Genomic DNA, 24,301 nt, shown 5'->3' with positions numbered 1-24,301 from the left:
GTGTCCAAATGTGAAAGGAAGAATGGAGGTGGAAAGTAGCCATTTATTAAGCTTGATTACCTTGGGGATTTATAATGGCTATTTCTGGGTCTGGAATGATCTCCCAGTTCTTTGCATGGCTTGCTCCTTCTAAACATTCAGCATCATCTCAAATGTCTCCCCCTCAGGGAGGTCTTTCCTGGCCACTCCAGTCTCCCAGCACAGATTCTGATCCACTAATAAGACCATATACACTGAGTGCATTTGCCCACATGCTTTCATGGGCATCTTGAGAGCTTGAGAGTGTCCCCAACTTACAGATGAGGAAACTTAGGGTTAAATGTCTCCCTGGAGGCCACAGGGCCTGTGAGTAGCTGAGCCAAGATTTGAATCCAGGTCTGTCCAACTGCTAATTCCAGTTGCTCCTTGGTCCTAGGCTTGGGGGACCAGTAAGTGATGCAGAGAAGACGGTGGGGGATGGAGGGAGAAATTGAGAAAGGATCTCATCTATAAGGAAATGTTCATTCTTCTAGTGAATACTTCTTCAAGGTGCTGTAAGCCTAGTGTGGAAAATGCTCGCTGTGTAGACAGAGCCTGGAATAAAGGAACACAGTGTGGACTATGCTGGGAACACAGATGCTGGGCCCAGGGGAAGGTGGCCCAAAGCCTAGTTTATGATCCTTTGCAGGATCCAGACCCCTTGGGAGCTTGTCCACCCAGAAGGCCAGCTTTTTTTTTTTTTTTTTTGCATACGCTAGCAGGGGCCTTGTAGTCCAGGAATCAAAACTTCAGAAAAAAAATGGGACCAGATTGTAAGAGACATGCTCCCAGAGCCCTGGGAAGCCGATGCCTAATGTTGCCTTGGGTAGAGTTAGGAAGGCTTCCTGGTGGAGATGCAACTGAGTTGCATCTCAATAGATCAAAGGAGTTTTCTGTGTGGGTGGTGGGGAGGAGGGAATGCCCATCAAAGAGGGCAGCACTGGTGTGGTACTGGACTCCAGGAATTGTCAGTCACCTGGCAAGCTTAGCCCTAAGGGACATATAATATTAGTCAGTCTAAGCAGTATGAGCAGTACTAGCAATGCACAATTTACAAATAAGAACCTTGGATTTTTCTGGTCGTCCAGTGATTAAGTCTCTGCACTGTCACTGCAATGGATGGGGCTGTGATCCCTGTTCAGGGAACTGAGATTCTGCATGCTTCATGGTGGGGACAAAGAAAGAAATCTCTCTGTCCATCACAAGTCGTTGAGGGCTCTGATTGGAGATTTCTTCTCCTAGAGATGTCGAATAATAGAGGCTTCACCATCTGTAGTGTCACACTGGTTGCTGAGGCAGGGGGCCAGGCATGTGCTAATTCATGCAGTGACTATTGTGGATGAAGTGTTGTCTGCCATATCAGTAACCAAAGGATGTTACAGTTATCCAGCTGTCACATTACAGCCACTCCCAATGGTCAGTCCAGAGGCATTCAGGATGGCAAAAGGATGCCCTCCATCAAGTCCTCAGCTACTGAAGTCACTCCACTTCCCCACCAATTGTGTATCTAGAGGGGACTCGGGATGAGAAGAAAGTGGATACTTGTCCTAGATAACTAAATGAAGTGAAATGAAAGTTGTTCAGTTGTGTCCAACTCTTTGTGACCCCATGGACTATACAATTCACGGAATTCTCCAGGCCAGAATACCGGAGTGGGTAGCCTTTCCCTTCTCCACAAGATCTTCCCGACCCAGGAATCGAACCGGGGTCTCCTGCATTGCAAGCAGATTCTTTACCAATTGAGCTATGAGGGAAGCCCTAAGGTACATATCAAAGAAATGATTTCAATGAGCCCAGGCTCTTGCATCTTCCCATACATTGAAACACTCTTAAATTCCTTAACTTGAGATATTTGGCCTCCTTTAATTAAAAGTAATCTTTCGATGTTCCAACTGTCTGGTTTTTATTGGAAAACTCCTGTATATTCTGGCTCCTCATTTATGTCTTCAGAGAAATCCCTTAGAACTATCTGAGAGGCTGCTTCAGGGCTTGAAGTCCTCAGAAATTTTGTAGACTAAAACAAGATTCTCAACTTTTCTGTTGCACATTTTTTCAGTCAATATTATCAAAGCATTTTCCAGCAGTGAGATGTGTCACTGTTCCCTGCATTATGTTGATGTAAACAAGCACAGGGCCACAGTGAACTCTGAGGGAGTATGGAAGTGTAAGCCAGCGTGAGTTTAGGACAAAGACTTGATAGTCTGGACAAGAGCACCAATGATACACAGGACAGGGTAGAAGAGGGGAACCAAGACCAGGTCCCAGGGTGGGTTGGGGTGGGCTTGAAGTTCAAACTCACATTCAAGAGTATGAGTTTTATCCTCTGGCTGATGGGGATCTTTGAGTAGGTGAGTGAGATGTTAGACTGCGAGAATAAAGGAGAACAAAGGAAACTGAGGCTAAAGCATAAGAAGGATACAATAGATTAAAGACGTAAAGGGGAAGGAAGTATATTTAAAGAACCCAGAAACTGTAGAAAGAGGCTAGAGAAGACCCTTTGGACACTGAGTGAAGGTGCTGACCCCTAGCTTCCAATCCTTCCTTTAGACGGGAAGTGGGAGTATGGACTAGTGCGACTGAACTGAACGAACCGAACTGGAAGTGTGGACAGATATGTTGGGGGTTTTTTACACTGGAAAATCAAGATTTGGGTGGGGGCATGAGAACCAGCCTTTGTTGTTGTTATTGTTGTTGTTCAGCTGCTCAGTCGGGTCCAACTCTTTGCCACTCCATGGACTGCAGCACACCAGGCTTTCCTGTCCTTCACCATCTTCCGGAGCTTGCTCAAACTCATGTCCATTGAGCCAGGATTGCCATCCAACCATCTCATCCTCTGTCATCCCTTTCTCCTCCTGCCTTCAATCTTTCCCAGCATCAGGGTTTTCTAATGAGTTGGCTCTTTGCATCAAAAGTTTTTCATGATAAAAAAAAAAAGTACCCTATGGCAAATTTTCAGAGTAGAATAAGGAAAAGGTTGAATGGGATATAGGGAGATTTCACTCCAATTTGATAACAACTTCTGTCATTAACTTACAATTGTTATTAAAATTGTTGCCAACACCTAGCACAGACTGGGCTTTGTGTGTGATATTCAAAAATGTTTATTTCTTTCCTGTTCTCAGAACCTAGGGAAGAAGGAATAAAAAGGTAATACTGAAGGCTAGGACATCGAAGGTAGGGTGGTAGGCTAGGGCAAGGTGGTAGTCTAAATCTGTGTGGCTTTCTCGAACAACCTTGAAGAAAGCGCCCACTCCTGCTGGTGTTTCGAATTCAGTTCAGTCACTCAGTCGTGTCTGACTCTTTGCAACCCCAGCACACCAGGACTGCAGCATGCCAGGCTTCCCTGTCCATCATCAACTCCCAGAGCTCACTCAAATTCATGTCCACTGAGTTGGTGATGCTATCCAACTGTTTCATCCTCTGTCATCCCCTTCTCCTCCTGCCTTCTATCTTTCCCAAATCATGGTCTTTTCCAATGAATTGGTTCTTCATATTAAGTGGCCAAAGTATTGGAGGTCCAGATTCAGCATCAGTCCCTCCAATGATTATTCAGGATTGATTTCCCTTAGGATTGACTGAGATTATCTCCTTTCAGTCCAAGGGACTCTCAAGAGTGTTCTCCAACTACACAGTTCGAAAACAGCAATTCTTTGGTGCTCAGCCTTCTTTATGGTCCAACTCTCACATCCATACATGACTACTGGAAAAACAATAGCCTTGACTAGACAGACTTTGTTGGCAAAGTAATGTCTCTACTTTTGAATATGCTATCTAGGTTGGTCATAACTTCCCTTCCAAGGAGTAAGTGTCTTAATTTCATGGCTGCAATCACCATCTGCAGTGATTTTGGAGCATTAGACAACTCCAAATTCCCCCCTTGCCAAGAGAAGGATTACAGCCACCCCAAGAACTCTCCAGCTCGTTTTCTGAAATCCTGTAGGATATGAATGTTTTTCTTAAGGACTGTGAGACTTTCTTTAACTTGACTGGAGGTATTTACCCAGAAACAACACATCTCGTTCAAGATGGCTCAAGTCCCTACTTGTTCAGGGATCAGGAGATCTATCTCCTGTCTATTTTGGAGTACAATCCCTGCCAAGCTGTGTTGGCTCTTTAGAGCTATCCTGAGAAATCTTATCCATGGAAACTTAATTTTGGGGGTGTTCATTAAAATAGCACTCATTTATAGTCCTGAATAGGTAGCTGAGGTCTCCCAGGGCTCACAGATGTATTGAGTGTACTCTTCTGTTTTCTTCTATGCTTGACTCATGAGTAATGAATCCAGGAGTCATGACCTTGTATCTTGAATGCCGTGAGGGTAGAAAGTATTACAGATTCTTCCATGTGGTCTGGAGTTGAGCCTACGGGGACCCATATTTCCAGGCTTTAATTAGGACTTGAGTCCCTGGAGCATACAGTGGTGGCTCTTCAGAATCTTTTGGGTCCTGGTTGATACCCCACAAGCATGAATCTTGTTGGAATTGCCCAATGGCCATGACATAAGATTAGAGGGTCTGAGGGGCAGTCCTAAGATGGTGGAGAAATAGGATTGGGAGACCACTTTCTCCCCTACAAATTCATCGAAAGAACATTTGAACGCTGAGAAAATTCCACAAAACAACTTCTGAATGCTGGCAGAGGACATCAGGCACACAGAAAGGCAGCCCATTATCTTCAAAAGGAGGTAGGAAAAAATACAAAAGATAAAAAGAGAGACAAAAGAGGTAGGGATGGAGTCCTGGAAAGGGAGTCTTAAAACAGAGAGAAGTTTCCAAACAGCAGGAAAACTCTCACTGGCAGGTCTGTGGTGAGCTTTGGAATCTCAGAGGGCAACATAACAGGGAGGAAAAATAAATAAATAATTAAAACCACAGATTACATTCCTAACAGCAACTCCCAGCTGAGAAGCAGCTCAGATGCTCTCGCCATCACTAGTAAATGGGGACTGGACAGGGAGGCGTGAACTCCATTGCTTAGGGTAAGGACCAGGCCTGAATGCCCCAAGGGTAATCTGAGGGAACTAACTTGAGATAGCAAACCAGATTGTGGGATAGCTATCCCACAAAAAGCCCTAACCTAAGAAACTTCCAGGCCCACTCACAGAACAAAGGACTGAGCAGAGCTAGCCGGCTAGCTCTGTGGATTGGCCTATCCCCCACCTAAGATGTAGGCGAGGGCAGCCAGAGCTGGAAGGGGGCAATTGCAGGCCCAGAGAGGCATACTCTACCAAACTTCAAGCAGGCTTTGTTGCTAACCAAGACTCCTTATGGTGGAAATAAATGAAGCAGAGAGGAAAAAATAATTTTAAAAAATGAGGACAACCTCAGAGACCTCTGGGACAATGTTAAAAGCCCCAACATTTGAATCATAGGAGTCCCAGAAGAAGAAGATAAAAAGAAAGGCCATGAGAAAATACTTGAGGAGATAATAGTTGAAAACTTCCCTAAAATGGGGAAGGAAATAGTTACCCAAGTTCAAGAAACCCAGAGATTCCCGAACAGGAGAAACCCAAGGTGAAACGCCCCAAGACACTTATTAATCAAATTAACAAAGATCAAACACAAATAACAAATATTAAAAGCAGCAAGGGAGAAACAACAAATAACACACAAGGGGATTCCCATAAGGATAACAGCTGATTCTTCAAAAGAAACTCTTCAGGCCAGAAAGGAATGGCTGCTGCTCCTGCTAAGTCACTTCAGCTTCAGTCATGTCTGATTCTGTGCTACTCCATAGACGGCAGCCCAACAGGCTCCCCTGTCCCTGGGATTCTCCATGCAAGAACACTGGAGAGGGTTACCATTTCCTCCTCCAATGCATGAATGTGAAAAGTGAAAGTGAAGTCGTTCAGTCCTGTCTGACTCTTAGCGACCCCACGGACTGCAGCCTACCGGGCTCCTCTGTCCATGGGATTTTCCAGGCAAGAGAACTGGAGTAGGGTGCCATTGCCTTCTCTAGAAGGAAATGGCAGGACACACTTAAGTGATGAAAGAAAAAAACTTACAGTGCAGATTACTGTACCCATCAAGGATCTCATTCAAATATGAAAGAGAAATAAAAAGCTTTACAGACAAGCAAAAGCTGAGAGGATTCAACACCACCAAACCAGATCTTCAACAAATGTGAAAGGATCTTCTCTAGACAGGAAACACAGAAAGGGTGTATAAACTCAAACCCAAAACAACGAAGTAAATGGCAACAGAATCATACTTATCAATAATTACCTTAAATGTAAATGGGCTGAATGCCCCAACCAAAAGACTGAATGGATATAAAAACAAGACCTCTAAATATGTTGTATACAAGAGACCCACCTCGAAACAAGAGACACATACAGACTGAAAGTGAAGGGCTGGAAAAAGATATTCCATGCAAATAGAGACTGAAAGAAGCAGGAGTAGCAATACTCATATCACATAAAATAGACTTTAAAATAAAGGCCATGAAAGGAGACAAAGAAGGACACTACATAATGATCAAAGGATCAATCCAAGAAGAACATATAAAAATTTAAAATATATATGCACCCAACATAAGAGCACAGTAATATGTAAGACAAATGCTAACAAGTATGGAAGGGGAAATTAACAATAACACAATAATAATGGGAGACTTTAGTACCCCATTCACACCGATGGATAGATCAAATAAACAGAAAATTAACAAGGAAACACAAACTTTAAATGATACAATAGACCAGTTAGATCTAATTGATATCTATAGGACATTTCATCCCAAAACAATGAATTTCACCTTTTTCTCAACTGCACACGGAACCTTCTCCAAGATAGATCACATCCTGGGCCATAAATCTAGCTTTGGTAAATTCAAAAAAAATTGAAATCATCCCGAGCATCTTTCTGACCACAATGAGGTAAGATTAGATCTCAATTACAGGAGAAAAACTATTAAAAATTCCAACATATAGAGGCTGAACAACATGCTGCTGAATAACCAACAAATCACAGAAGAAATCAAAAAAGAAATCAAAATATGCAAAGAAATGAATGAAAATGAAAGCACAACAACCGCAAACCTATGGCACACTGTGAAAACCATGCTAAGGGGAAGGTTCATAGCAATACAGGCTTATCTCAAGAAATAAGAAAAAGTCAAATAAATAACCTAACTCTACACCTAAAGCAACTAGAAAAGGAAGAAATTAAGAACCCCAGGGTTATTAGAAGGAAAGAAATCTTTAAAAATCGGGCACAAATAAATGCAAAAGAAACAAGAGAGACCATAGCAAAAATCAACAAAGCCAAAAGCTGGTTCTTTGAGACGATAAATAAAATTGACAAACCGTTAGCCAGACTCATCAAGAAACAAAGGGAGAAAAACCAAATCAATAAAATTAGAAATGGAAAGATCACAACAGACAATACAGAAATACAAAGGATCATAAGAGACTACTATCAGCAATTTTAAGCCAATAAAATGGACAACTTGGAAGAAATGGACAAATTCTTAGAATAGTACAACTTTCCAAAACTGAACCAGGAAGAAATAGAAAATCTTAACAGACCCATCACAAGCACAGAAATTAAAAGTGTAATTAGAAATCTTCCAGCAAACAAAAACCCAGGACTAGACGGCTTCACAGCTGAATTCTACCAAAAATTTAGAGAAGAGCTAACACCTATCCTACTCAAACTCTTCCAGAAATTTGCAGAGGAAGGTAGACTTCCAAACTCATTCTACGAGGCCACCATCACCTTAATACCAACACCTGACAAAGATGCCACAAAAAAAGAAAACTACAGGCCAGTATCACTGAAGAACATAGATGCAAAAATCCTTAACGAAATTCTAGCAATCAGAATCCAACAACACATTAAAAAGATCATACATCATGACAAAGTGGGCTTTATCCCAAGGATGCAAGGATCTTTCAACATCCACAAATCAATCAATGTAATACACAACATTAACAAATTGAAAGATAAAAACTATATGATTATCTCAATAGATGCAGAGAAAGCCTTTGACAAAATTCAACGTCCATTTATGATAAAACCCTACAGAATGCAGGAATAGAAGGAACATACCTCAACATAAGAAAAGCTATATATGACAAACCCACAGCAAACATTATCCTCAATGGTGAAAAATTGAAAGCATTTCCCCTAAAGTCAGGAACAAGACAAGGGTGCCCACTCTCACCACTACTATTCAACATAGTTTTGGAAGTTTTGGCTACAGCAATCAGAGCAGGAAAAGAAATAAAAGGAATCCAGACTGGAAAAGAAGAAGTAAAGCTCTCACTGTTTGCAGATGACATGATCCTTTACATAGGAAAACCTTAAAGACTCCACCAGAAAATTACTAGAGGTAACCAATGAATATAGTAAAGTTGCAGGATATAAAATTAACACACAGAAATCCCTTTCATTTCTATGCACTAACAATGAGAAAACAGAAAGAGACATTAAGGAAACAATTCCATTCACGATTGCAATGAAAAGAAACAAAAGACCTATATATAGAAAACTATAAAACACTGATGAAAGAAATCAAAGAGGACACAAATAGATGAAGAAATACACCATGCTCATGGATCATAAGAATCAATATAGTGAAAATGAGTATACTACCCAAAGCAATCTATAGATTCAACGCAATCCCTATCAAGCTACCAATGGTATTTTTCAGAGAACTAGAACAAATAATTTCACAATTTGTATGGAAATACAAAAAATCTCGAATAGCCAAAGTAATCTTGAGAAAGAAGAATGGAACTGGAGGAATCAACCTGCCTGACTTCAGCCTGTACTGTAAAGCTACAGTCATCAAGACAGTATGATACTGCCACAAAGACAGAAATATAGATCAATGGAACAAAATAGAAAGCCCAGAGATAAATCCACGCGCCTATGGACACCTTATCTTTGACAAAGGAGGCAAAAATATACAATGGAGAAAAGACAATCTCTTTAATAAGTGGTGCTGGGAAAACTGGTCAACCACTTGTAAAAGAATGAAACTAAAAGACTTTCTAACACCATACACAAAAATAAACTCAAAATGGAATAAAGATCTAAATGTAAGACCAGAAACTATAAAACTCCTAGAGGAAAACATAGGCAAAACACTCTCCGACATAAATCATAGCAGGATCCTCTATGACCCACCTCCCAGAATACTGGAAATAAAAACAAAAATAAACAAATGGGACCTAATTAAAATGAAAAGCTTTTACACAATGAAGGAAACTATAAGTGAAGTGAAAAGATAGCCTTCATAATGGAAGGAAATAATAGCAAATGAAGCAACTCACAAAGAATTAGCCTCAAAAATATACAAACTGCTACTCCAGCTCAATTCCAGAAAAATAAACCACCCAATCAAAAAATGGGCCAAAAAACTAAACAGACATTTCTCCAAAGAAGACATACAGATGGCTAACAAACACATAAAAAGATGCTCAACATCACTCATTGTCAGAGAAATGCAAATCAAAACCACAATGAGGTACCATTTCATGCCAGTCAGAATGGCTGCTATACAAAAGTCTACAAGCAGTATATGCTGGAGAGGGTGTGGAGAAAAGGGAACCCTCTTCACTGTTGGTGGGAATGCAACCTAGTACAGCCACTATGGAGAACAGTGTGGAGATTCCTTTAAAAACTGGAAATAGAACCGCCATATGACCCAGCAATCCCACTGCTGGGCATACACACTGAGGAAACCAAAATTGAAAGAGACACATGTACCCCAATGTTCATCGCAGCACTGTTTACAGTAGCTAGGACATGGAAGCAACCTAGATGTCCATTGGAGACGAATGAATAAGAAAGCTGTGGTACTTATACACAATGGAATATAACTCAGCTATTAAAAAGAATGAATTTGAATCAGCTCTAATGAGGTGGATGAAACTGGAGCCTATTATACAGAGTGAAGTAAGTCAGAAAGAAAAACACCAATATAGTTTATTAAGGTATATATATGGAATTTAGAAAGATGGTAACAACGACCCTATATTCGAGACAGCAAAAGAGACACAGATGTGAAGAACAGACTTTTGGACTCTGTGGGAGAAGGTGAGGGTGGGATGATTTGAGAGAATTGCACTGAAACATGTATATTACCATATGTGAAATAGATTGCCAGTCCAGGTTTGGTGCATGAGACAGGGGCTCAGGGCCAGTGCACTGGGATCACCCTGAGGAATGGTGTGGAAAGAGAGGTGAGAAGGGTTTTTAGGATGGGGAACATATGTACACCCATGACTGATTCATGTCAATGTATGGTGAAAACCACTACAATAGTATAAATTAATTAACCTCCAATTAAAATAAATAAATGTTTTGCCATATATCAACATGAATTGTGAAGTTAAAAAATAAAATTAAAAAATTAAAAATAAATGTAAAATTTTTTAAATCTGCTATTGTTATTTTAGTTCTTCTGTCCTTGTCTTTTTTTTACCTCCTTCTCACTATATTTCTTTTATTACTTGTTTTAAATGACTGAATTATGATGTGTCTGGTGTAGTTTTCATATTTCTTGTGCTTTAGTTGGTTGAGTTTTTCTATATGTGGGTTTAAAGCTTTCATCAATTTTGGAAACTTTTCAGTCAATAGTTCTTCAGCTATTTTCTCTGTTCTCTTGTCTCTCACTTCTTTGGGGACTCCAGCTACATACATTTTAGTATTCTTAAAGTTGCTTCAAAGCTCTCTGATGCTGTTTATTTTTTCCCCACAGTTTATTTTCTTTTTTTTTTAACTTATGGGTGTTTTGCATAGTTTCAGTCGCTATTTCTTCAAGTTCACTGATTTTTTTCTTTTGTTGTATCTAATTTGCTATTACATCCATCCAGTATACTTTTATCCATTTCTAGGTGTTTGATGTGGATCCTTTTATATTTTCCATGACTTTACTTAACATACTCAATATTTTTTAGCTTCTTGAGTATATCTGCCATGGTTGTAGTAAACATTTCAATGTCTTTGCCTGCTAATTCTGTTATCTGTATTTTTGTGTGTGTTTCTACTGATTGATTGTTCCCCCTCGCTATGGAATATATTTTCCTGCTTCTTTGTACATCTGGAAATTTTTAATTGGATGTAGATTCTTAAGCGTCTGAGCCACCAGGGAAGCCAAATTGGATGTCTGATGCTGTAAATTTAACCCTGTTGAGTGCTTAATATTTTTATATTTTTATAAATATTCTTGCTTTGTTTGGGGACATTGTTAAGTTACTTGAAAGCAGTTTGATCCTTTGAAGGCTTGCTGTTCAGCTTTGTTAGCTGAGATCATACCAGCCTTTAGGCCATAGTTAATTTTCCCCACTACCACAGCAATATCCTCGTCAATGCTCTATTCATGTCATCTGAATTAGGAGGTAACTCCAATGGCACCCCACTCCAGTACTCTTGCCTGGAAAATCCCATGGACGGAGAAGCCTGGTAGGCCGCAGTCCATGGGGTCGCTAAGAGTCGGACACGACTGAGCGACTTCACTTTCACTTTTCACTTTCATGCATTGGAGGAGGAAATGGCAACCCACTCCAGTGTTCTTGCCTGGAGAATCCCAGGGACGGCGGGGTCTGGTAGGTTGCCGTCTATGGGGTCGCACAGAGTCGAACACGACTGAAGCGACTTAGCAGCAGCAGCTACTCCAGTAGGTGAGGACACAAATTAATCTTGGCTCAGTTTGAGGGTCAAGGATTGTTCTCTCTAAACCTGATCAGTATTGTCAACACTCAGCAGAAACTTGGAGGGGGTTGTCATGAAGATTTCCAGAGTTCTCTCTGTGTAGCTCTACCCTGTGACCTCTGGCTACCCAGGCCCAACTCTCTCTTCCCAACTTGGGAAGACTGTTGGGCTCTGGTTGGATACCCTGTCCCTATGCCATGTCCTGGAAATTTTGTCTAGAGTTGAGACAATCATAGAATTCACCTACAATTGAATCCCCAACACACACACACCAGAAATTCATCCTCTACTACCTGATGTCCAATGTCTGAACACTGTTTCATTTATTGTGTCTGGTTTGCAGTTGTTTGAGGCAGGAGAGTAAATCTGGTTCCTGCTCCTCTAAGTATGCTAAAACATGAAGGTCCCCCTTGCTGTCAGCACTCACTGAGCACCTCATGCATACTAGGCATTGACCTCAGTGCAAGGATGCTGACATACATGAGACATGCACTGGGTCCCTGGGGATTTCTCAGTCTTGCTGGAGAAACACGACGATTCCTATGTAGTAATTTTCATGTGGTGCTTACAGAGCATCACTGAAGAGTAGGATGAAGACTTTCAGAGAAGGAGCAAGTAACGCTTTCCGGATATCTGACAATGAAGGGTCAGTAGGCATTTTTCAAGTTGGAGAAGGTGTGGGGAAGAAATTGTAGCCCAGGTAGAGGAAATGGTAAGAGCAAAAACAGAGCAGCAGAGTGGTGAGCTCCCAGAGGACAGGATCCCCATTATATTGATCTTCATAGATGTGAAATATTTGTCAGGTGATTGGAAGTATGTTGTTTGTTCTGGGAATCAGTAGAACAGAGTGCTGGTGGAGTCCACAGCTCATAGGAGAGTAGACGGAGATTTCACTGAAAGAGTCAGCTCTGGGTACACGGGTGTAGAGTTTTGAATGCCAAACCAAGGAGTACAAGATTGAATGTGATACTAAACACTGGGTTTTAAAAAAATATTTTTCAGCAGTGTATGAGAGCTCTGACTGACTGTGTTCTCTGGATATTTCTGGGGGGTGTGGAAGAGGGCTGGAGAAGGCTGAGTCTGATAAAAGCAGGTGGGCAGCTGCTGGAGAGCCTGGCTTCTGGTGGATATTCTGCACTAGGAGCCCAGAGCTCACTGCAGCTCTAATACAGAACTGCCCCCTCTCACCTGTGTGGTAATGGCCTTTGTAGATTTCTGCCTAAGTCATGAGATTTGAGGAGGTTCTGGTCTGGTTTTCTCTTTTTCTGTAGCTACACTGTTGCCCCAACACACCCGCCTCTCCTGTACCTACAAGTTTATAGGGTCAGACATTACTAGCAGGTGTAGGATCTGGAGCTGCCCCCACTCTATAGCAGCCTAGAATGACCCCAGGTCAGCAAGAAGAGCAGTCTCATGATCTTGAACTTTGAACAGATACACTTGAGTGACCCTATACAGACTCCTGTTATTTGTCCTGACTGTGTCTTTGACTTGACCTTTGTATTGATACTTCCTTAAGGACGGTTGAATCTATTTCCTCAACTTGGTCTGCAGATGAGAAAGCGTGGTGTTGGGTGGAGACTGCCAGCTGCAGAGTGATATCCTTTCTGGGTCATCTCAACAGTTGGGATGGGATAAAAAGAAATGAAGTTCCACATGTAGTAGCTTAAAATGGCTTTTAAGTCAGAGCCAGAGGCCAGACAATGAAGAGACTTCTCTTAAATGGTGGAAGTGCATTTTACTCTCAGGAAGTTTCAGGGAGGGCTACATGTTAGATGACCTGTTTCTTGGCCTCTGTAGTGATTAAAGCTGAATGCTATGGATCTGAGTTCCATCCAGCCATCTGAGTCCTGTCATTCTCTTGACTGATGTGGTCTCTGAAGAATCTGAAGTTTTTTCTCCTTAGTGTCCATGTGAGAAGGGCTTGAGTTGCAGAGGTAGGAATGGACTGAGTGTGGAAGCTCAGCCATGGTGATGAAAATCATGACCCTTTATTGAGTCTGGCCTGAGAGCAGGGCATTAGTCTCCCCCAGAACTAACTCATTTCCTCCTTATAAACCCCCTACCAAAGAGAGTGACTGGAAAAAAAAAGAGAGAGAGAGGTATGCAAAGATGAAGTAAGCTGCCTCTGTACTTCCTTGCTCCCTCTCCCAAAGATTCCTCCTGCCCTCCCAGGTTCTCTGTAAGGACCACATAGCATTTACTATGCAGAGCCCTCCCTCCATCCCTCTGTGCCCTGCAGGTGAGGCATCACAACTGCAGGTGAGGAATCCTAGCTGGAGATGGGGGTGGGGGGTTCGAGCAGGAGGGAGGAGGAGGGTTGGAGTCAGCAGAGGTGAAGGATTAGGGCATTGGATTTCCAACTGCTCTTAGGGAAGGTCCCTTGGGAGCCCCCTTGTGGTCAAAGGAAAGACTGAGCTGGGAGAGAAGGGCTCTCCCCCTCCCCAACTCTCCCTCCTCCTCCCCCTAGAGCATGGCCTCTGTGATGTGTCCTGAGTGCTGAGGGGTTCAAAAGTTTGGAAAACAACAAGAGTAGGCACAGCATACACGTGGAAAAAGAGGATGGAGGGGCAGATCCTGACAGCACATCAGGCTGTGCTTAGACTGCTACCAGGTGGAGGGTGAAGGGAGTTTTAAGCAGAAGAGGGAGGGAGGAGATGGTGAGCTTCAAGAAAGGGTGGAGATGTGCTCTGCTGAGTTGCTCAGTCGTGTCCGACTCTTTGCGATCCCTTGGACTGTAGCCCGCCAGGCTCCTCTGTCCATGGAATTCTCTAGGCAAGAATACTGGAGTATGTTACCATTCCCTTCTCCAGGGGCTCTTCCTCACCCAGGAATCAAAAGTGGATCTCCTGTATTGCAGGTGGATTCTTTACCGGCTGAGCTACCAGGGAGTTAGCTGGAAGTAATTTTTTTTAATTAATCCTAAGTTTAGTGATTGTAGCCATGAAATTAAAAAACGTTTACTCCTTGGAAGGAAAGTTATGACCAACCTAGATAGCATATTCAAAAGCAGAGGCATTACTTTGCCAACAAAGTTCCGTCTAGTCAAAGCTATGGTTTTTCCAGTGGTCATGTATGGATGTGAGAGTTGGACTGTGAAGAAAGCTGAGTGCCAAAGAATTGATGCTTTTGAACTGTGGTGTTGGAGAAGACTCTTGAGAGTCCCTTGGACTGCAAGGAGATCCAACCAGTCCATCCTAAAGGAGATGAGTCCTGGGTGTTCTTTGGAAGGACTGATGCTAAAGCTGAAACTCCAATACTTTGGCCACTTCATGCGAAGAGTTGACTCATTGGAAAAGACTCTGATCCTGGGAGGGATTGGGGGCAGGAGGAGATGACTAAATGGCATCACCGACTCAATGGACATGAGTTTGGGTGAACTTCAGGAGTTGGTGGTGGACAGGGAGGCTTGACGTGCTGCAATTCATGGGTTCGCAACGAGTCGGACACAACTGAGTGACTGAACTGAACTGAACTGAAGTTACCTGGATATTGCAAGTATGAAGACCCATTTGGAGTTTGCGGAAGGGCAATGAAAGATGCATAATAGTTACCAAACCACAAGTTCATGTGCCCGATGTTCAGTGAGGCCAAACAATACCAAAACATCAGAGTTTGGAGCAGAGAAAGGTTTATTTCATGGCGCTGCAAGAAAATGGATGGCTCATGCCTTAAAAACCCCAAACTCCCGCAAAGCTTTCAGGAAAGCCTTTTCATAGGAAAAGGGATGGAGGGCCCTGGTTAATTGTTGCAAACTTCTTGATGTCTGATCATTTGTTCTTGAGGTCAGGGCATAGCAAAGTAATGACGTTCCTGTAAATCTCTACCAAAGTAATGTCATTATCTGTTCTGACAAGAAAGGGCAAGGTCCCAAGGTACCATTTTCTCCCTCTCAGGTCCCAGTCCTGGATGAAGAAACAGGTCTCAGTTGGCAGCTTCTTTAGGGCCAGGTTCTCAGACTCAGCCCAGCTGTTATTGCTGACAGAGGCAGGTGCCCAGGACCTAACCGGCCCTCAGGCTCCTCAGCCCACCAAAATGAATATGGTAGGGGGAGCGATGTGTGACTGGTGTCCTTCAGACTGTGACCCAGGCTAGCTACTGCTGCCATTAGGTTGAAGAGACAGGAATGGGGGAGAGTTTCACCATCACCTGAAAGTCTGGCCCAAGACTGCTGGGAGATGTTGGTGAGGGCTCTGGAGCCCTGAGGGATAGAGCACTTAACCTCTTCCCTGGGCTACCAGCTCATCTGCTGGCCTAAAGCTGGGGAGCCAGAGGACCCTATGTAGAACCGCAAGATCTGCCTCATACACCACTTCAGTCTGAGGACCACACTTGGGCAACTGTTGGCTGAATGGTCACTCACTGACAGTTGGTTGTTCAAGGGAGGGGCCCACTGTGGTACCAACCAGTGGCTGAACAGAACCCCTAATGGTCCAGGGGTAACTGATGCCTGATAACTACCTGAGGAGCAATTACTCACAGCAATGCCACCTCCTAAGGACTGTACTTCACAGCATTCTGTTACAAAATTAGTCCCATTTTACCATCAAGAAGCAAAGTTAAGAGGCTGAATAATTTGCCCAAGGTCACAGAGCCAGTAAAAGGTCAAGATAGGATTTTTTTTTTAAGTTAATAGTCTTTTTATTGGAAAAAAAAAAAAGACTAGCATTTACAACTTGGAATGGACGTAAATTGTGAATTTCTTGAACAGCAATGTTGATGGTTGTGCTGAAGTCCACAGCCACAGCCTGCTCTGCCGGCTTCAAGTCATGGTTCGGAAGGTTTTAAAAACAGAGTCCAAAGATGCTCCCTTGATAAAAGTTTCTTTTTAAAAATTTGTATAAATGGTGATAGCCTGACACCCATTCCACTCAGCACAACGCGGACAACGCCGCAGACACAGACGGGCGCACCGCCAGCGCGTCACGGTCGCCAGGGGGCGGTAGAGAGGCCCACCCTGCAGCAGGGGCGCTCCGCCTGGACAGTTACCCACACGGCATCCTGAGGCGAACCAATTTTAAACGCCTCTTCTCAGTAAACCGGCTACAATTTACACTAACAATTTGAACTGGAACCCCTCTGAGTAGGTTTTGAATTTGTTTTTTCACTTTTTCATTTTTAATACAAACGCCTGACTGTGCTCAATTGTCAAGCTGCATGCATGAAAAACTGGCCAGCCCGAACAGTGTGATTAATCATGAGCAGACGGGCCTGCCAGGAGCCCACTAAGTGCTTCCTTATCCTTAAGGTAGGACAAGTATTTATATCGGAAAACTCATGTGTAGCTTGATCTTTAGGGGACAGGACCACCAACCAATACATGCAGATTTTGTGTGTGTGGACAGAAGGTACTTTTGACATTCAGTTTTGCTATATAGAAACAGAATGAGTAAATGAACTTTTTTTTTTTGCAAGAGGTAAGTAAAAGATTCAATTTGATTCTTCTAGAGGGGGGGGAAAGGAGTTGAAAGTAGGTCTTCATTTTGCAGTCATCATCTGTACGAATTCTTCGTAGTTGACCTGCCCGTCTCCGTCGATGTCTGCTTCTCTGATCATCTCATCTACTTCCTCATCTGTTAGCTTCTCTCCCAGGTTTGTCATGACGTGGCGGAGCTCTGTGGCGCCGATGTAACCGTTGCCATCCTTATCAAAGACTCGGAATGCCTCGCGGATTTCTTCTTCACTGTCGGTGTCTTTCATTTTTCTAGCCATCATAGTCAAAAATTCTGGGAAGTCAATGGTGCCATTACCATCAGCGTCCACCTCGTTGATCATGTCCTGCAATTCGGCTTCTGTTGGGTTCTGGCCCAACGACCTCATGACGGTTCCAAGTTCCTTGGTTGTGATGGTGCCATCACCGTCTTTGTCAAAAAGGGAGAAAGCTTCCTTGAATTCAGCAATCTGCTCTTCGGTCAGCTGATCAGCCATGGTGCGAGCGAGGCAGGGAGGCCGAGAGAGCGAGGGTGGCCGTGCAGGGGCCGGGACCGCAGGGCGCCTCCGCTACAGCTGCTGCCGGGGCCCCGTGTGCGCTGAGCGCTGTGCCGCCGCCGACCGCCGCTGCCGCCAACTGCGCTAACGGCTCCGCACCAGCCAGGCTCCCAGCACCGCCGCCGCCAAGATAGGATTTAAATCTAGAATCAGATTTAAATTAAATTTAAATCCCAATTTAACTGTTCGTTAAATTGGGCTCTGAAGCCCTGAACTCTTTACACTGTCTTTCAGACTGTCTTAACTATTTATCACTGGGGAGTGTGGAGGAATCTCCAATTTTAATCACAACCCCAGAAATTTGTAGAAAGAAAGAAAACTAAAAAAATTCTCCCTTCTGGAGTGTACTGGGCAACTTTTCAGATTGTCGAGGCAGGTCAATTGCATGGTGTTTGGGGGCAAGGGAAAAGCACATGATGGGTGGCTTGCTTTTGTCAAGTCCTGTGGAAAGTTAGGTTACTGAATATTTGGTTACATTTTTTTTAATTTTTACTTATGTATTTATTTTGGCTGTGCTGGGTCTGTGTTGCTGCGTGGGCTTTTCTCTAGTTGTGGAGATGAGGTCTGCTCTCTACTTGTGGTGCACGGGCTTCTCATTGCGGTTGCTTCTTTTGTCGTGGAGCATGGGTTCTAGGGCACGTGAGCTTCATTGATTGCGGTTCCCGGGCTCTAGAGCACAGGTTCAGTAGTTGTGATGCCTGGGCTTAGTTGCTACACATCATGTGGGACCTTCCCAGATCAGAGATGGAACCCATGTCTTGTGCACTGGCAGGTGGATTCTTCACCACTGAGCCACCAGGGAACCCCCATCTCTGGTTACTTGACTGAATGTTCAGAATCACCCTGGGGGGGAAAAAAAGCTAGATCAAGTCAACACATATCATCCTTAAGCAGCAGGCTTAGGAAGGTTTCTAAGACAGCAGTGAATGCTTTCAACATAAAGGGCAGAATGAGGTCAGTTCCACATAACCCTTGGAGACTGAACTGTGCAAGTTCCCATGGTAACAGCTTTTTGTGCTACCCTAAGGAGATGTGGGAAACTGACAAGAAACTGAAAGCCTTTACAACTCTCCTTACTGTGTGATTTCTGGCTTGAAGTACTTGGCAAGGAAAGGTTGGCTGGTAAGGGCGAGGAGGAGAGTAGTAGGAGCCAGTGTTTTAGCTCCTGGTGGAGTCAGGAAAATGGGAGCATCAGCTCAGTCAGAGGTCTGGTTATAGTTCAAAAACAGCAGTCACTATGCTTGACTCAATATTGAGGACTGGGGATGTCAGGAGTTACCTGTAATCACCACATTGACTCTGATGAGGCAGAATAATTAATATTTGTTCTGGACTCAGGAGCTCAAAAAGCCCTCTCAGGGTCTCTTGCTCCTCCCAGGCACACACCTCCCCAAGGTGGGATTATCGTCATGGTGCCCATTTTCCAGATGAGGAAACTAAGCTTAAGGGACTTGATCATAATGACACAGCTAAAGAGCTGAGGAGCCAAAGTGCAAACCCAAGACACTAGTCCCCATGTTTGTGTGTTTCTGCTATGCACTCAGTATGAGGGGAGAGCTGGCATTAACTGGTTATGCAGAAGCGAGGGAGGAGGGACATTACCAGCCATCTCCAGTGCTGCACACCTTACTCTGATCTAAGGGCCCTCATGCTTAGAAAATTCTGTGTTTTGCTTTCAGTCTTTCCTTCTTTTCCCCCTGAGTTTATGGTTGCAGGATCTGATATCAGTTGAAACTATTTGTTGTTGAGCTGAATAGTCCCAGGATAGATCCTTGTTGAGCAGGAGCCATCAGTACCTTCATTTTCACCCCAGTGATGTCAGATCTGGAGAGTTATACTGAGCTGAGCCCTCACCAACAGCCCCTTCACCTCCGGGATATTCTGCAGCCTCCCCTTTGAAGGTGGTGACCAAGGGCACCACACTGACCTCCATTCACCAGGGGTAGTATAGTCTCCTCTGAGCCTCATCATCTTCCACTAGATTGAGTTTCCTGTGTTCGAGGTATGTGAGCTGGATTTCATCAAGATAGAAAATAGTGGAAAGAAGTTGAGGGCAAGAGACAAAAACGGCAGGGGCCAGTGGCTGTATACTCCTCACCCCCTCCCCCATGAAGTGGGACTCAACAAGGGCCAGGGGCCACCTCTTGGTTTCAGCTGTCACTGCTCCAGTTTTGTCAGCCCCCACACAGGGCTCTGTGACAGAAAGTGGGCTCCCGGACACCTGAAAAATGTCGGTCTCCCCACCCCCTCCCCCCTCACCCCTTCCTCCCATAGACTCTGTCCTCCTCGCATGTGTCTCACATGGTGACAAACCACAGCTCACCCTGTGGTTTGGACAACTTGAACTGGTTACTGAAATTTAAAAATGGGGAGACAATCACGGCGATATGGGTTTCTAGCCTCCCTTGGAGACCAGGCAGGTCTGGCCACGCTGAGTCCACCTCTTACCTGCAGAAGGTGCCCGAGTCGGGATGGAGCTTTCAGAGGACATGGTTTCTGACCCTGTGTCCCTGTATGGCCTGTGTAGGCATCTGGGTTTGAGAGCTCTGTGGGGGTGAAAGCTCAGAGGAGACATCAAAACAGTGGAAAGAAGGAAAGAATGAGGGAAGGAGGAACGAAAGAAGGAAAGAAAACGTTTTTGTCCCTGGATTTGTCAGTGAGGAAACAGTGATGCGTTGTCTCTACTCGGTGGAGGGAATGCAGATCCGCACCTGTTCCTTTCCTGCCTTGGTCCCAGTCTGATCTCCTTAGAGTGGGAGGCATCACCCCGCAAAGAGCTTCTGTCCCTGTACCTGTGGATGCTGTGTGAGCACCTCCCCACTCCCCAGCCCTCCCCACCCTGTCTCGGGCCTCGTGGGTCTGCAGTGGCTCCTATGGTGGCCTTGCTGTCACCTGCCTCTGACCCTCTGACTCTTGTCCTGGGATTTGAACCCAGAGAGAAAAGCTTTAGCATATACATGCCTGGCGAGGATGGGTCACTGTCTTCCATGTGCTCTGCAAACCTGGGATCATGCTATTTTGTATTCTGTTCTTTGCTCTCAATGTCCTATTGTAATGATTTCTTTTAACACTAAATACAATTTTCAGGTGGTTGGTTGCATGATGAACTGTCTATGCTGTGGACACTTTACGTTGAATGGGCCTTGGGATGTCCCCAGATTTTCACTTTTGTAGGAGACTCTGAGGACTACATCCTTGCTTATTCATGTTTGCGGGTGCTTCTGATCATAGCATTAGCATAAAACTTAGAAGCAAAATTACTGGAACCAAGGCTATACATTTATTTAGGACAAATCATCTCCAGAAGATTGTATTAATTTGCACCCTTACAAGAAGAATTAAAGATCTTTTTCCTGTTTTTTCCACCTTTCCTTCTCACTAAAGGCTATAAAACTCTGGTTTACAATTTGCAAAGGATGAAAGTGGAAGGTAGTGGAAGATTGTTTCTTTAAAGATTAGAGTTTATCCTCATGTTGTTGGCATAGGCTACAAATATGAAGCCTCTAGACTGGGAGGAGGGGGTCCTATTAACAGACTCCAGCTCCATCCCCAGCCTTAGGCTGGTCTAGGGGAGCAAAGCTTGAAGTTTTCCAGTTCATATGATGGCAGTAGCTGTGCTGAAACCATGCATGTCTCCCAACATGGATGCAGCAGTGTGTTCTAGGGGAGGCATCTACTAATCCATGCATTAATTTACTCAATATGTATTTCTTAAAGGCCTACTATGTGTCTGTCACCAGTGCTGGAGCCAGAAGATCAGGGGAGACCTTTCACCCATATAGTGGGAGGTCATGCCTTGCCAGGGTTCGTGGGGAGACAGAGAGATAGCATATCAGATCAGATTAGATCAGATCAGTCGCTCAGTCATGTCCGACTCTTTGCGACTCCATGAATCGCAGCATGCCAGGCCTCCCTGTCCATCACCAACTCCCGGAGTTCACTCAGACTCACATCCATCGAGTCAGTGATGCCATCCAGCCATCTCATTCTCTGTCGTCCCCTTCTCCTCCTGCCCCCAATCCCTCCCAGCATCAGAGTCTTTTCCAATGAGTCAACTCTTCGCATGAGGTGGCCAAACTACTGGAGTTTCAGCTTTAGCATCATTCCTTCCAAAGAAATCCCAGGGCTGATCTCCTTCAGAATGGACTGGTTGGATCTCCTTGCAGTCCAAGGGACTCTCAAGAGTCTTCTCCAACACCACAGTTCAAAAGCATCAATTCTTCAGCCCTCAGCCTTCTTCACAGTCCAACTCTCACATCCATACATGACCACAGGAAAAACCATAGCCTTAACTAGACGGACCTTTGTTGGCAAAGTAATGTCTCTGCTTTTTAATATGCTATCTAGGTTGGTCATAACTTTCCTTCCAAGGAGGAAGCGTCCTTTAATTTCATGGCCGCAGTCACCATCTGTAGTGATTTGGGAGCCCAACAAAATAAAGTCTGACACTGTTTCCACTGTTTCCCCATCTGTTTCCCATGAAGTGATGGGACCGGATGCCATGATCTTTGTTTTCTGAATGTTGAGCTTTAAGCCAACTTTTTCACTCTCCACTTTCACTTTCATCAAGAGGCTTTTTAGCTCTTCTTCACTTTCTGCTATAAGGGTGGTGTCATCTGCATATCTGAGGTTATTGATATTTCTCCCAGTAATCTTGATTCCAGCTTGTGTTTCTTCCAGTCCAGCGTTTCTCATGATGTACCCTGCATATAAGTTACATAAACAGGGTGACAATATACAGCCTTGACGAACTCCTTTTCCTATTTGGAACCAGTCTGTTGTTCCATGTCCAGTTCTAACTGTTGCTTCCTGACCTGCATACAAATTTCTCAAGAGGCAGGTCAAGTGGTCTGGTATTCCCATCTCTTGAAGAGTTTTCCACAGTTTATTGTGATCCACACAGTCAAAGGCTTTGGCATAGTCAATAAAGCAGAAATAGATGTTTTTCTGGAACCCTCTTGCTTTTTCCATGATCCAGCGGATGTTGGCAATTTGATCTCTGGTTCCTCTGCCTTTTCTAAAACCAGCTTGAACATCAGGAAGTGCACGGTTCACATATTGCTGAAGCCTGGCTTGGAGAATTTTGAGCATTACTTGACTAGCGTGTGAGATGAGTGCAATTGTGCAGTAGTTTAAGCATTCTTTGGCATTGCCTTTCTTTGGGATTGGAATGAAAACTGACCTTTTCCAGTCCTGTGGCCACTGCTGAGTTTTCCAAATTTGCTGGCACATTGAGTGCAGCACTTTCACAGCATCATCTTTCAGGATTTGGAATAGCTCAACTGGAATTCCATCACCTCCACTAGCTTTGTTCGTAGTGATGCTTTCTAAGGCCCACTTGACTTCACATTCCAGGATGTCTGGCTCTAGGTCAGTGATCACACCATTGTGATTATCTGGGTCGTGAAGATCTTTTTTGTACAGTTCTTCTGTGTATTCTTGCCATCTCTTCTTAATGTCTTCTGCTTCTGTCAGGTCCATACCATTTCTGTCCTTTATCAAGCCCATCTTTGCATGAAATGTTCCTTTGGTATCTCTGATTTTCTTGAAGAGATCTCTAGTCTTTCCCATTCTGTTGTTTTCCTCTATTTCTTTGCATTGATCACTGAAGAAGGCTTTCTTATCTCTTCTTGCCATTCTTTGGAACTCTGCATTCAGATGTTTTTATCTTTCCTTTTCTCCTTTGCTTTTCGCTTCTCTTCTTTTCACAGCTATTTGTAAGGCCTCCCCAGACAGCCATTTTACTTTTTTTGCATTTCTTTTCCATGGGGATGGTCTTGATCCCTGTCTCCTGTACAATGTCACGAACCTCACTGAGGCCAGAGGCGGTGGGCGGGAGGAGCTACCCCACACCCCCATGTCCGAGGCCAGGGGCGGTGGCCAGGAGGACCAACCCCACGTCCAAGGAGCCGTGGCTGCATGGGAGCAGGAGGGCCTAGAGGAGCTATCCCACGTTGAAGGTCAGGAAGGGCGGCAGTGAGGAGATACCCCTCGTCCAAGGTAAAGAGCAATGGCTGCACTTTGCTGGAGCAGCCGTGAAGAGATACCCCACGCCCAAGGTAAGAAAAACCCAAGTAAGATGGTAGGTGTTGCAAGAGGGCATCAGAGGGCAAACACACTGAAACCATACTCACAGAAAACTATTCAATCTAATCACACTAGGACCATAGCCTTGTCTAACTCAATGAAACTAAGCCATGCCCGTGGGGCAACCCAAGATGGGCGGGTCATGGTGGAGAGATCTGACAGAATGTGGTCCACTGGAGAAGGGAATGGCAAACTACTTCAGTATTCTTGCCTTGAGAACCCCATGAACAGTATGAAAAGGCAAAATGATAAGATACTGAAAGAGAAACTCCCCGAGTCAGTAGGTGCCCAATATGCTACTGGAGATCAGTGGAGAAATAACTCCAGAAAGAATGAAGGGATGGAGCCAAAGCAAAAAGAATACCCAGCTGTGGATGTGACTGGTGATAGAAGCAAGGTCCGATGCTGTAAAGAGCAATATTGCATAGGAACCTGGAATGTCAGGTCCATGAATCAAGGCAAATTGGAAGTGGTCAAACAAGAGATGGCAAGAGTGAATGTTGACATTCTAGCAATCAGCGAACTGAAATGGACTGGAATGAGTGAAT

At 44.1% G+C, this 24,301-nt stretch overlaps 1 pseudogene across 1 annotated transcript; it reads right to left on the bottom strand.

Annotated features, from left to right (window-relative positions):
• Positions 1 to 16,294: 16,294 nt before the first annotated feature.
• LOC147342091 (calmodulin-1 pseudogene) lies at positions 16,295 to 17,881 on the bottom strand (annotated as a pseudogene). The gene has a single exon (XR_015157791.1). The product of XR_015157791.1 is annotated as a calmodulin-1 pseudogene (transcript).
• Positions 17,882 to 24,301: the final 6,420 nt, after the last annotated feature.

This window comes from Bos grunniens, chromosome 29 (genome assembly GCF_055505025.1).
Source record: "Bos grunniens cultivar Pamir isolate PY7600 chromosome 29, Bosgru_T2T1.0, whole genome shotgun sequence".
Taxonomy (NCBI): domain Eukaryota; kingdom Metazoa; phylum Chordata; class Mammalia; order Artiodactyla; family Bovidae; genus Bos; species Bos grunniens.
The sequence above is the reverse complement of the archived record's forward strand: the minus strand, read 5'-3'. Positions and strand labels throughout refer to the sequence as shown.